Source organism: Ochotona curzoniae, unplaced genomic scaffold (assembly GCF_017591425.1).
Source record: "Ochotona curzoniae isolate NIBS_2020 unplaced genomic scaffold, NIBS_Ocur_1.0 scaffold_1852, whole genome shotgun sequence".
Taxonomy (NCBI): Eukaryota; Metazoa; Chordata; class Mammalia; order Lagomorpha; family Ochotonidae; genus Ochotona; species Ochotona curzoniae.
In genome coordinates this window covers 35,207,810-35,218,116 of record NW_024467087.1, presented here as the reverse complement: position 1 = coordinate 35,218,116, position 10,307 = coordinate 35,207,810, and positions in this window count along the sequence as shown.

Below are 10,307 nucleotides of genomic sequence, written 5' to 3'. Positions count from 1 at the left end.
ACTTTAGAGGCCTTTTCTGTATGTAAGAGAGAAACATAGGGATAATACAGGCAGACACAAGTTCAAAACTCAAGGAGCTGAGGTATATCCACGTGAGCGAGTCCTCAAGTCCAGAGGAGTGATGGAACTGATAAATTCCATAGGAATAATTGCATTCCTAAAGAAGGGAAAACGGGGTGCATGCCAGTGCATGTCCATACCCCAACAAGCTGCCACATAGAAAAGGTGGGTATTTTCCCCGTGGTAATAACAGGGGAATAATAAGAAAAAGCACAGGCAGAAATTGAGCTATTATAAAGGTTGGGCCAGACCCCTAACAGCTGGGGTTGCACACCAGATAGTCTGATAGTCTGGTTAAAGGAGAAACTAGCATGAAATCCGTAAACAAAGAAAATTACTGCCTTCCATGGCACTTTGCCTTGGGACAAAAGGCCACAAAGGTGCCAGACATAGGACATTCCAGGCCTAGGGCAGATGTGTATTACTTCTTCCTGCCCTCCTATCAATGATAAAGAGATCGGCCTGAGGCCCTCCCACAATGGCCAGAGGTAGTGGCCGATACTTCAGGTGGGGAATTGATATGTTAATAGCATCCTTGTCCCATGGAAGAGACTTGCTCTGGTGAATCTAAGACACGGTGGGGGATTTTATATTTGAGAAAATGACTTGGGTACCCAGAATACCCTGACTGCCTACTACCCAATCTAACTCCTCTCTCAGTAAGACAAAGAAAAGATAAAGAGAGGGATGCTTACCAAATACTAATATACTTATATAAAGGTCTAATATACTTGCTTGTCCCGTCGATCTTCCGATTCAAATGCCATCATCTTGGCTAGTACCTGAGCTTTCACAAGACTCAGCAGCAGGAGCTTGCCGGACAAGCCTCTCAGGAATCCACCTTGGAGCATTTTCGTTTTCTGGGAAAACACAAACTGAACCTCGCCCCCACATGAGGGCGGGATCTGGGCCTTGCCACTGCCCAGTCAAGGGATCCTTCCACATCACATAACCCTTTTCTCCTTATGGGATGGATTCCAATGACGATCTGCAGCAGACCGTCCTTCAGCATCCAAAGTTAGGAAATTTAAGATAAATAATACAAGGTTCAAATGATCTCGGGGAGTACTATACTCCCCCTTTTTAGTTTTAGTAAGATAATCCTTGATAGTACGGTTGGCACGTTCTATAATACCTTGTCCTTGAGGATATTAAGCAAGGAAGGCTTTAGGTCTGAAATACCAGGTTGTTTACTCTTATGGGGACAGTATAAAGTGAAAACTGTCAAATAATACTCTTATTCAAAGTAAATGAGTTTGTAGCAAAGTTTTAAAAATCATTTAGATACTTTCACAGTCCTATCAGAAAGCTCTGGGAGTATCTGTAGAATTCAGAGCTCAAGGCAACCTGCATTTACTATTGATATGCAAATTATGTGTCCTGGATTTGCAGCTAAGGATCCAGATAGCTGATGAGACAGAAGTGTAAATTTACCTGCTTTTTAAAATGTTTCCTACAGGAAGTTTAAACTTAATTCACAAAAATCTAGAACATTTTCTGACTAATAAGGAGACAGTAACACATTATTACAATTTTAAACAACTTATACAGAAGACAAACTTAAGACACACATGTGCGCGCACACACACACACATACAGACACTTTTGGAGACTTAAAAAAAATCGTTCTCAATTAAACTTAGTAGTAGTAGTGTTCACCAGAAACCAGTAGCTGAAAAACCATCAAGTAAATAGCTTTGAACCACGACTTTGAGAGAGAAAAGTCACATTTAAGAAATTCTTTTATCATAGTAAGAATGCGAATTTTAGTCTTTTCAGTAAAATAGCTATGCTAAGAATACATAGTGAATAACCAGATACAACTGCAGAGCTAAACCATTAAAAGTGTGTAAACTAGGATTTAAACCTTCACAATTCCATAGGTGTGTACATTATGACACGACAAAATTTTACTCCACTTAGCAATAATCTTAATCCAATCAGCCTGATTAACTGTCTCCACAAAACAGGAGATAAATCCGTTGGCATTCCTGAGGCTTTATACGAGTACCAAGGGAAACCCTAGAATTGGAAACTTGAATTCTTGGATGCCTTTTTAAGGATGACTAAAAATATCTAAAAGGTTTTTGTTGTTGTTAGTATAACGCATTATAGATTAGAATCCATTATTGACATGAATCATCACTCAAATACCTTTAAAACAAATACAAAACCTTTACCAATTTAAAGCAGTGAGAAATTTGATAACCAGCCAAAAACACAAGACTTATTTTAAACTATAAAAATGCTTTGTATACAATACCACATTAATCTAACTTATACCTTGAAATAATTTAGTACTGCGTTAGTTTACTTCTAAAACAAATATTTGAGATAAAATTTCACATTTTTGAAAGTATCACAAATGAAACTTAAGAGATCTGCCTTGTATTACTTGTATTTCTTAGAATTCTAAAACCCTAAAAGTTGCCATGGGCCATGGATATGCAGATGAAGCTAGCTTGCCAAACATTTATCACAACAAAAGACCTACCAAAGTACAATTTGCAAGCCTACAGGACAAGTTCTGTAAAATCTTTTTTCTTGACTTTACCTTTTTTCCTGATCATATTATAAAAATATTTAACAGGTGGACAACCAGGCAACAGAAAACTTAGAGTCAGGTATTGGAGGTCTGGATGAATCAAAAAGCAGACAGCAAAAGCATTCAGCCAAACTTCCAATGGGCGGGGGATCCTCGGAAGACTCACTTCCATCCTCTACCCCTTCCTCGTCCTCAGAAGAGGACTCTGAATCTACTTCGCACAATTGCTCTAGACTTTGTCTGTTCTGCAGTTTCTTTTCCTTGTTTGCCCTGGTTTGGAATTCCTTCTGTCTACTTATTCTGGTTCGATGTTCCTTCTGTCTTGTATTTCTGGCTTGCAGCTCCTTCTTTGTTACCCTGGTTTGGAGTTCCTTCTGTCTACTTACTCTGGTTTGCAGCTCCCTTCCCCTTCTTACAGATAATTTTTGAAGGAAGGGATGCACCACTGCTTGATGGGATGACAAAGCAATATTTGCCAAGTGCCAGAAGAAAAAGGTGGCTACAAGGAGAGCAAACCATGGGGATACGTCACAGATAGTTTCAACGAACTTCTGCGAGGCCTTAAGCTTACTGTCGGTGCCTTGTGAGTGGAGCAGATCTCGGACTCCCTTAATTACCTGCATTTTAGCGAATTATTGCTCCCTGATAAATTTACTTATGTCCCTGCGAAAATTTTTAAACCTGCCTCTACATTTCCGGGATCCCTCAGATTGTCCCTCGTGCCCCTAAACGGGGAGAAGGTCTGGGGATTAAATCAATTATGCCCCTCCAAAGTTAAATCCTAAACTTGCCTCTGCATTTCCGGGGTCCCTCAGATTGTCCCTCGTGCCCCTAAATGGGGAGAAGGTCTGGGGATTAAATCAATAATGCCCCTCCAAAGTTCCAGGGGTCCCTCAGATTGTCCCTCGTGCCCCTAAATGGGGAGAGGGTCTGGGGATTAAACCAATAATGCCCCTCTAAAGTTCCAGGGGTCCCTCAGATTGTCCCTCGTGCCCTAGCGCAGGGAGAGGGTCTGGGGATTAAATCAATAATGCCCCTGCAAAATTCTTAAATTCTAAACTTACCTTCGCAGGTCCAGGGGTGCCTCAGATGTTCATGCCGTGCCGTGCTGTGCCGTGCCGTGCCCCACGTTAGGCGCCACCTGTACCGGCCAGCTTGGCCGGTAGCGTGGACACGGCGAGGGCCAGGGAATCAGACACCGACAGGAGACCAGTAGTGGTGGAAGAGGTCTCTCTCAGCCTCCCTTTATTCAGCCAAATATACCTTTCCCCCAAGCCTCTAGCAGAACAATTGGATGCTAATGAGTCCGACAGACAAGGTGCCACTAGCCTCCAAGCCCATTTCCTGCAGGAGCCAAGCTTAACAAATGCTAATCAACTCCTCAGCCCACAACAATTCCCTCTTATTTACAGATTTTGTGATTTCAGTGTGGGGGCTGGCAGTGGCGTAGCAAGCTAAACCAGCATCACAGATGGGCTCTAGTTCATATTTTAGCTGCTCCATTCATCCAGCTCCCTGCATGTGGCCTGGGAATGCAGCAGAGGATGGCCCAAACCCTTTTAACCATGCACCCGCATGGTAGACCTGGAAAAACCTCCTGGTTCTTGATTTCAGATCTGTCCAGCCCAGGCTGGCCATTGCAATCATCTGGAAAGTGAATCAGTGGATGCAAGAGCTCTCTCTTTCTCTCTCTCTCTCTCTTTCTCTGTGTGTGTGTGTGTCTTTCCTCCCTCTGTTAAACCTGCCTTTCAAATAAAAATAAATGAATATTTTAAAAATTCAGTGTTGTTCTCCATGTTTTTACTCCACCTGAATTTCCATTAAGGAGCCACCTTTTGATGCCCCTTCCTCTTGCTTCAAGAAGGTTCAAAGCATGCTGTGGCACCACTGGCTAAGTTGATGCCTACTAGCACAGGTGTCCCACATGAGACCCAAATGGAATTGTGGGATCCTGGTTTCCACCAAATGGGAGTGAGAGACAAAGTGAATAGGAGAGATTTCCCACAAGCTGAGATGAAACGAGAGGTCTACATTTCCCTCCTAGAGTAGGCTAGACACTGAAGCACAACTCCATAGCAATGCTTAGGGTAGCTGGGTGGAGAATCCTTTGAGACTGAGCATCCAGTCATGGCTAGTTCTAGTTTGGAACAAGAGATGGATGGAGTAGGGACAAGATTTCATAGTTTATCCTAATCACAATATACCAGGCATTCTTAATAGATATGGCATCATATATAAAAAGCTAAAACTGGTCTTGGTGGACAGATTTTCATAGATATTAAAATGGCCTGTGGCCCTCCAAAGGACCAGAATAAATAAGCAGACAAATGCTGCATCTGTGGTACTAAAAATTTCACATGATGCGATAGGGATTTGGCTAAGTGGTTAAAACACTGGTTAGGATGCCCGGGTCTCACATGGGAGCTTCCTGCTAATGTAAACCCTGGGAAGCAGAGATGACATTTCAAATAGCTGGATTCCTGCCATCCACAGGATGGATTGAGATCTCAATTTCCAGCTTCCACCCTTGCCCAGCCAAGGCCATTGTGGGCGTTCACCCGTGGTAGATGGGCTCTCTCTCTCTCCTCAAGTGATTTTTTTTTAATGTTCATATTCTGCCTTTTGGTGAGGGTAGGAGGTGATTTTAAAAATGTCGAACAAGTTTCTGGTGGGCATCAGATAATGAGAAAGGGTTGACAAGAGGCTGGTGTTGCGGCATAGCAACTTAAGCCAGCATTTCATATGGATACTGGCTGCTCCTCTTCCAAACCAGCACCCTACTAATGGCCTAGGAAAAGCAGTGGAGGATGACCCAAGTGTTTTGGGCCCTACTACCTTTGTGGGAGACACTGATGAAGCCCCTGACTCCTGGCTCCGGCCTGTCTCAGGCCTGGCTGTGATAGTCATTTGAAAAGAGAAACAGTGGATGGGAAATTTCTCTGCCTCTCCTCTCTGTAAATCTGAGTTTGAAATGAATCAACAAATCTTTTTTTTTTTTTTTTTTTTTTTTTTTAAAGATTTATTTTTATTATTTTTTCATTGGAAAGGCGGATATACAGAGAGGAGAGACAGAGAGGAAGATCTTCCATCTGATGATTCACTCCCCAAGTGAGCGCAACGGGCCGATACTATGCCGATCCGAAGCCAGGAGCCTCTTCCGGGTCTCCCACGCGGGTGCAGGGTCCCAAAGCTTTGGGCTGTCCTCGACTGCTTTCCCAGGCCACAGGCAGGGAGCTGGAAGGGAAGCGGGGCTGCCGGGATTAGAACCGGCGCCCATATGGGATCCCGGGCGTGCAAGGCGAGGACCTTTAACCACTTGCGCCACCGCGCCGGGCCCAACAAATCTTTTTTAAAAAGAAAAAAAAGGTTAATAAATAATATACACAGTTACCTGTTATGTAGATGATGGGAAACAAATACCTTGAAACCTGCCACTACATATTTCTTCACGGGTGTCAGTCCCCATTCTCTCTTGGTGATGATAAATGGAATATATACAAATGCTAGTTATATATATATATATGTGTGTGTGTCTATACATATATATAAATGAAATCCCTCCCCTGAAGCCAAGAGAGCTGAATACAAGGATTATGCAAACTGACTGTCTGAAACGTGGTATGCACAAAATGCTCAGTAGGAAAAACACACGTTCCCTTGGAGAAAAATTATCTAGAAGATAAGTAACCAATTAACCAATGCTTACAAAGATAATTAAACAAGTGATGTTTAACTTGTACCCCCTTTGATCCTTCAACCTATTCAAATTACATATTTAATCCTATAATTCAAGTCAAAGTATATAAAAAGTTATGGAAAGTGATTTTGTTAAAGATTTATTTTTATTATTTTTTTTATTGGAAAGGCAGATATACAGAGAGGAGAGACAGAGAGGAAGATCTTCCACCAGATGATTCACTCCCCAAGTGAGCGCAACGGGTCGATGCTATGCCGATCCGAAGCCAGGAACCTCTTCCGGGTCTCCCACGCGGGTGCAGGGTCCCAAAGCTTTGGGCCGTCCTTGACTGCTTTCCCGGGCCACAAGCAGGGAGCTGGAAGGGAAGCGGGGCTGCCGGGATAGAACCGGCACCCATATGGGATCTTGGGAGTGCAAGGCGAGGACCTTAACCACTGTGCCAGCGCGCCGGGCCCGGAAAGTGATTTTTAATTTAAGTGAATTTTATTTTGGTGTAACACATGTTGAAATCTACACATAGTCTTTTGGTAATATGCATTTTCCAGGATTATGAAAGATAGCATCAAAAAAGTGTATAATTTCAATGTCATTTTCCATGAACCTTTTTTATCTACCCTTATGTATGGAATGTGCATTCTTTCACATTGCAGAACTTCTCACAGTCCTTTGGTGGATTCTTTCTAAATTTCTATATTCAAGATCATGTCATCTACACAGACAGTTTAATGCACTTTCTTCCAATCTGGATGCCTTTTTACTTCATTTCTCTTGCCTCTTCTGAGATGTGTATGCCTCTCGGAAAATAAAGGTTGGGCCCAGCACGATGGCTCAGAAGTTGAATCTTTGCCTTACACACCGGGATCCCATGTGGGTGCCATTGTGTCCCGGATGCCACACTTCTCATACAGTTCCTGATTGTGGCCTAGGAAAGCAGCAGTGAACGGTCCAAAGCCTTGGGAACCTGCACCTGTGTGGGAGGCCTGGAAGAAGCTCCTGGCTCCTGGATTAGGATCAGCCCAGCTCCAGTTATTGTGGTCATTTGGGAACTGAACCAGCAGATGGAAAATCTTTCTCTCTGTCTCTCCTTTTCTCTGTAAATCTTCTTTACCAATAAAAATAAATAAATCTTATTTTAAAACAGAAAATAAATCTATTTTCCCTCAAAAATTTTAACTAGTTACACAAATATTATTTCTGTAAAACATATTCTCACTACTGGTCAGAAATGTTTCGCACACACTAAGAGCTTGTATATTTCACTATGTTGGTGGGTGCCCTCTCTTATATTTTTATTGCTACACTTATTCCAGTACAACACTATGTTGATTTAAATTTTTAAAAAAAAAAAAAACATGCTTTACTTGAAAATCAGAGCTAAAGTGAGAGAGAATCTTCCTTGCACTGGTTCGCTCAATGACTACATTGTCCAGAGCTGGACCAGTTTGAATCCAAGAGCCAGGAGCTTCTTCAGGGTCTCCAACATGGGTTCAGGGTCCCAAAGACTTGAGCCATCCTCTGCTGCTTTCCCAAATCATAAGCAGAAAGCTGGATCAGAAGTGAAGCAGCCAGAACTTTAACTGGTGCCCATATGAAATATCAGCACTGCAGGTTGAGAAATAGCTTGCTACAAAGTGCCAGCCCCAAGATTTCTTTTTTAATTTATTCTTTTTTTTTTTTTCAGTTGGAAAGGCATATTTACAGAGAGAAAGGCAGACAAAGAGAAAGATCTTCCATCCACTGGTTCACTCCGCAAATGATCACAACAGCCAGAGCTGAGTTAATCCAAAGCCAGGAGCTTCCTCCAGATTTCCCACAAAGGTGCAGGGTCCCAAGCCTTTGGGCCATCCTCTATTGCTTTCCCAGGCCACAGGTAGGGAACTGAAAGGGAAGTAGAGCAGCCAGGACAGGAACCAGCGCCAGTATGAGATCCTGGCACATGCATGACATGGATTTAGCTATTGAGCCATCACGCAGCCCCCTCCAAGATTTCATTTTATGTTATTCTGCCACCTTGGAAGTGTGAGTTCCATCACCAGAGATAAATGAAATGGCATCCCAGATAAGCTGGCCAGCACAACTCCTAACATACAAGTGGTTTCCTCTGGAAGGACAATGCGACTATATACTTTGTGGCTGTTTTTGTATACCCATCACAGTGACACCATTCATGAGGATGGTTGATTGTTAATAAATAACTAATAATAAATACTTAATTTTACCATGTATCAGTAGTCAATATCTGTTGATTGCCACACGCGGTGATGTTGATTGCCACACACGGTGGCCTAAAGATGGCGCCTGGCGGAAATAAACACGTCAGCAGGAGTAGCTCCTGTCACGTATATTGGAGAGTATTGCGCAGGCGCTTGCACATGCGCTGAGGGCTGACGCGTGAACAGCGGCGTGATCAGCGCGTGCACAGGCCTCTTGCCCTATCCAAACTGCAGGATTGGCGCGTGGTCTAGAGGCTCACCAATAAGCCGCCACTTGGGCGGAGCCATCCCCGATAAGAGCGAGAGCACGAGCTGGGTCGGGGCCTTCCTCTTCATCATCTTGGTGTGCACAATAAAGACTACCGCGGAAGACTTCACTCGCGTCTGCCTCTTATTGCGGGTCGATAGGAGCGTGGGCGTGACAAATATCTAAGAGTTAATTCATTTTACAAACCAAGTACTCAAAGATGCTAGAATACAAAGTATTCTATGAGGATTATAAAATCATGACGTTCTATTTTTTTCTATTATAAACTCAGCAATGAGATCACTATTGTAGCCTCAATAATAGGAAAAAACAAATGTTTGAGAAATAAAATTTCTTTGGAGAGTTTTAAAACCAAATATTTTAAAATATAAGGTTCTGTACTAGTATTTTAATTATCTTTATGTATAAATATTAAAAGTGGATTTACTTCTAATATCAAACATTTTATTTTTAAACAATTTATAAAGTTGGTTTTCAAGGGACTGACACTATAGTATAGCAAGCTAATCCTCTACCTGCAGTGTTGGCATCTCCTATGGGCATCAGTTCAAGTCCTAGCTGCTCCACTTCCAATCCAATACAATCCAACTCACAACTGATTGCCTTGGAAAGCAGTGAAGAATTACTCAAGACTTGGTTCCCTGAACTCACATGGAAGACCCAGAAGAAATTCCTGGTTCCTAGCTTCAGATAGGCCCAACTCTAGCTGTGGCAGCCTTATGAGGAATGAGCCAACAAATGGAAGATCTTTCTTGATCTCACTCTCTCTTGATCTCTCCTTCTCTCTCTGTAACTGTCTTACAAATAAAAAATGAGTGAATCATTAAAAAGATCTTTCAAGGGACCAGCACAATAACTCAATTGGTCTAGAAGAGCCAGCATGAGTGTTGGTTCATGTCCCAGCTGCTCTACTTTCCATTCAGCTCCCTGCTGTGGCCTGGGAAAGCAGTAGAGAATGGCCCAAAGGCTTGTGACCCTGCAACCATTTGGGGGACCCAGAAGAAACACCTGGCTCCTGGCTTCTGATTGGTTCACCTCCAGCCATTGTAGTCATTTGGGGAGTGAACCAGCAGATGAAAGATCTTTCTGTTTGTCCTTCTCTCTGTAAATCTTTCTTTCCAACAAAAATAAATCTTTTAAAAATGTTTTCAAAATTTGATTTTCAGCAAAATTCACTAACACACTAAACAAAAACAGGGGAGAGCACCTATGGTCCCAAGCCCTCAAGAAATCTGCTAGAGATGTTCATGTAGTCAAATCTATCAATATTTTCTTTAATCATTCAGACTTTAACTATAGATTAGTATTACAATATTTTATATTACATATGCTTATGCACTACTGTATTATATTATGCCACATTATAGATTATATTTAATACATATAATATGTATGCAATTACATATATTCAATATATTACTATTTTCTGCACCAAAACATTTTGTGCAGATGGACTACTGCCTAATAACAAATGGGTACACAACACATGGGTATGGGAAGGAAGTCAGACAACAATCATCTGTG